Raw genomic sequence first — 4,927 nt, 5'->3', positions numbered from 1 at the left:
TTGCCATCAAATCCAAAGGGGGAGATTGTTGGCATTATGATACATGTTTTGTACTTGATGGCAACCCACTTGTAGCAGAACAACTCACTTGTATATGGTAACTAGATGAATCAACGTAACTAGATGAATCTACGTAACTAGATGAATCTATGTAACTAGATGAATCTACACGAGAGATATCAGATGTGACAAAATGCATGTCAGTTGTGTTTATAGATGTGACAAAATGCAAGGCAGTTCAAAGGAATTAGTTCAGAAGTAATGTACAATGGAAAATCACATTATAATAGGTCTATTAAGAGGGAATACAGTAATGCTACAAAAGAATAGGATGAAGGAACAAAGGATTACAGATGAGAATCAAGAAGTTGAAGAAAAAGGAAATTTTCAGGTATGTTAAGTTGTATATGAGGGTTCACTATACAAAAAGAGTGTGTACACATGGGTTCAATGTACAAAAAGAGTGTATACGTATGCATGCACTTTCATAGAAGAAAAAGCATGTATGGGATGAAAAATTAAGTAAATTAAGGTGAAAGAATAACAAGGGTCAATACCATGGTATTAGCCCACAATATTGAGCGGAGTAATGATTATTTAACCCCGTCTAAGAATACCACAGGCTCTAAGTATTGTTTTGATCCGAGGTATTGAGAAAGGCTAAAACTATATAAGGAGGAGAAGGTCAAAGGGCTAAGTGCAGTGGTAATGAGTATCTTATGAAGTTTTAGATCAAAAGAAAATATGCATGTTATGGGTTTCCACCTCAAATATTGGTGTTCAAGTGTGTTACTTATGTGTGATGGTTTATTCTGTTATTACTGCACATGGTTACTGTTTAATGTTTAATACAATATTGATGCACTGATTAAAGATTAACATATGATGAATTAACCAAATCATAAGTTCACTGGATATATGATAGTTTCCTTAAGAACAATTGTGTGCACACACAAGTTCCCTTCACTAAAGTAGTGTATACAAATCCGATTATGGAAATGAAAAAGTTATTGATTTGTAAATACTGATTCACCCCCCCTCTTAGTATTATTTCCAACAACAAATGCAATATTCAGAGTATGGAAACTTCACGAAGATTGGTGACCCAAATATTACTTTGTTTGGTCCTACATGTCAGAGCATCCATCTTGACCAAGAAAAACTTCATATATGTATGTAGAAATCGAGACCTTGTTACAGAAGATAAGGTTTTTTGAATAGGATTCTGCTCCAAAATTTGTAGCAGGGCTATCTTTTTGTTTGAGAATGCTCTCTGGATTCTTTTATTCTTCCTCTCCACTATAATCTATAAGGATCTGAAAAAAATGAGAAAACAAACAGGTTATGCAATGTTGCAGGAAATTAACACAGGACTATGTTCATCACAAAGTACATGAACAAAATGAAATTTGTTTTGAGATCAAGCAAGAAGTATATATTTGTTGAGCATGGGATGGAAATAAAAGTAGATAGGGAATACTAGAAAGAAAATTTCCTAGCAAAACGGGCCCATGGATGTTGATCTGATTCATTATGAATGATTTAATAGTGTTTCATGTTTTCCATTTTTAGGTATAATGTTTGGATCTAGTTCAACCCACAATACAGGTTCACAAAATTTATAAGGAAAAAACTCTGTTAGCAATACAATGATCTCAAGAGTTCATGTTGAGAAACATTCCTCATATTTTATGAGGTAACTTTTATAAAATGTCTTGTTTCATAAGCAGAAACCTGATAGATATAAAGAAAATATTCACAATATCAAAGGCTTAGGTCAAACCAGATATTATCTTATCTTCGCAGAGGTATCTTTTGTAAGATCTTTCAGTTAGAATCTTAGCGATTTGAGCAGAGCTTGAGATAGAACTCACCTATTGTGGCTAGACTTTGATCAACTCTGATTGAAGCATTCAACATAGTCATTTATCCAAAGGTATGTTCCAAATTTTTGTATATCATGAACATTTGTTATTTTTTAATGTTGAGAGAGATTTCCTAAAGTATTAGTATTCCAGTGCCAGATATATAATATTAAGAGTTTCTGATATTATCAGGTTTCAAGAGATAATAATACATTTATGAATATCATATCATAGGTTAAAATAGGAGAAATGGCGGATTCTTCCATCCTTTTCTGATGTTTCTTTGTGTTGATATTATTTGGCTCAATAGTTGATTGCGCAAATAGTTTGACATCCACTTACGACTGGAAATCAATCCAAATTAGTATGGATTATTTTAAGTTCAAAGGTCTCATGAGCTACTATACTACAAATTCCATTATTCTTTTGTCAAACTGCAAACCTCTATAAACGATGTAACCAGTGAAAATACTAACTAGTTAAAAACAAAAAATAAAAAATTAGCACGCACATGATGCAGAATACCAGCTCCTATGTAGAAAAAATTTAGGCAAATTTTCACCAAGAAATTGTGCCAGAAAATTAATTACTATGGAGAATTCAATGAGGATCAAAGAATTAAAGGGAGCTTTGGCTCTATTTCATTTCCTAGGTCCTAATGCAACTCAGAACTAAATTGGAAAATGAGAGTAAAAATAGCTTTAGATGCAACATAGGGTAGTTTTTTCATGTCCTCTTTTTTGTGATGTACTTTATAAAAATTTAAACGCTAGTAGATGTCTACTGTATGATTCAACAGGGAAACGACATATTTTTCATGCAATTTGTTGTGTAGATTTCTACTTTTATCTCTTAAAGGGAATTAATGCATAACAATATCTCCATTTTTATTCAAAGGATTGGAATACATGCACATAGATTGTACCCCAAAGATTATTTACAGGGATGTGAAAACAATGAGCATTCTTCTAGGCAATAATTTAAAAGGAAATCTTAGTGAATTTGGTCTTTCAAAGCTATGGATTGATGAGGAGGATGGGGAGCCTTCTCATGTTACTACTATAGTGAAAGGAACTGGAGGATACCTTGATCAAGAGTATTTCACACACATAAACTGTGAATAAAAATATGGATTTAATAGTGATTTGGAAAGAGTTGCATATTAAACGCCATTATAAGCCATAAGAAGAATTGTGAATGTCAATATAGCTTTACTGTGACAAATCCAAATCTAACAAGAATGGATGTGAAGTAGCAAGCCCCTGTCAAAGCTAATACATTTCCAAAATAAATATGTCTATAGATATGCTTATAAATGCGATATTCACAATATGGAAACCTTATAAATGCAATATTCACAGTATGGAAACTTTAGGAAGATTGGTGACCCAAATATTACTTTTTTTGGTCCTACATGTCGGAGCATCCATATTGACCAAGAAAACCTTCAAATATGTATGCAGAAATTGAGACCTTGTTGTAGAAGATAAGGTTTTTTGAACATGATTCTGCTCCAGAAGTTGTACCAAGGCTGTCTTTTTGTTTGAGAATGTTGTCTCTGGATTATTTTATTCTTCCTCTCCACTATAATTTATAAGGATCTGAAAAAATGAGAAAGCAAATAGGTTATGCGATGTTGTGGTAATTTAGCACAAGACTATGTTCATCATAAATTACATGAACAAACTAAAATTTGTTCTCAGATCAAGCAAGAAGTATATATCTGTTGAGAATGGGATGTAAATAAAAATAGATAAGGAATACTGGAAAGAAAATTTCCTAGCAAAAAGGGCCCATGGATGTTGATCTGATTCGTTATGAATGATGTCATAGTGTTTTGTGTTTTCCATTTGCAGGTATAATGTTTGGATCTAGTTCAACCCACAGTACAGGTTTACATAATTTATAAGGAAAGAACTCTGTCAGCAATACAATGATCTCAAGGGTTCATGTTGAGAAACATTCCTCATATTTTATGAACTAATTTTTCTAAAATGTCTTGCTACATAAGTAGAAACCTGATAGATATAAAGAAAATATTCACAATATCAAAAGCTTAAGTAAAACTAGATATTATCTTCTCTTCGCAGAGGTAGCTTCTGCAAGATTTTTCAGTTATAATCTTAGCTATTTGAGCAAATATTCAAAAAAAGAACTCACCTATTGTGGCTAGACTTTAATCAAATTTGATTGAAGCATTCAAGAGAGTCATTTATCCAAAGGTATGTTCCCAATTTTTTTATATCATGAACATTTGTTATTTTTTTAATATTGAGAGAGATTGCCTAAAGTTTCAATATTCTAGTGCTAGATATATAATATTAAGAGTTTTTGACATTATCAGGTTTCAAGCCATAATCATACATTTATGAATATCAAATCATAGGTTAAAATAGGAGAAATGGAGGTTTCTTCCATCCTTTTCCACTGCTTCTTTGTGTTGATATTATTCTGCTCAATAATTCATGGTGAAAATTTAAGGAATGGAACACTTCCGAACCTAAGTGAAGCTTTGAAAGGAGAAAGAAAATGACTTGAATCTTTTTCCGGAAGGAAATTTGGCTACGCCCATGGATTCAACACAAAAAAGTTGGTTACAACAATGGAATCCAGAGAAATGCAAGAGTGGGTTGTACTAGTGCAAAAGAAGTTACCGGCAGAGGATAGAACTAGGGATTAAATTATATTGTTACAAAAAGCATAAACAAAGAAGGCTAAAGATACTGAACATAGAAAGAAATACAAATCCAAGTCTCTTCTTCAAAAGGAATTGAAAAAATTGTCTAAAATTCTATAAAGCCGGAGGATGGAAGTAAAAAAAAAGTCCAGACAAGGAGATTATCCATCTTGATTTATCATAGGCTACGAAGGTTCCTTTCTTTTCAAATATTTTGCTGCCTCAGATGGCTAGAAAACTCAGTGCTCCTTTAGAGAAAAATGATTCGCAAAAAGGGTTACCTGCCTCAAAGGCATCCTATCATCTCTAGCATCTAAATTCTTGAGGTCTGGGCTAGGATCATATTTTTACATATCCCAAGCTCTTTCACATTCCTTATTGGTAG

The sequence above is a fragment of the Pinus tabuliformis genome, chromosome 9, assembly GCF_031772625.1.
Source record: "Pinus tabuliformis cultivar Carrire ecotype Pingquan chromosome 9, CPIR1, whole genome shotgun sequence".
Taxonomy (NCBI): Eukaryota; Viridiplantae; Streptophyta; class Pinopsida; order Pinales; family Pinaceae; genus Pinus; species Pinus tabuliformis.
This window is presented reverse-complemented; position numbering follows the sequence as displayed.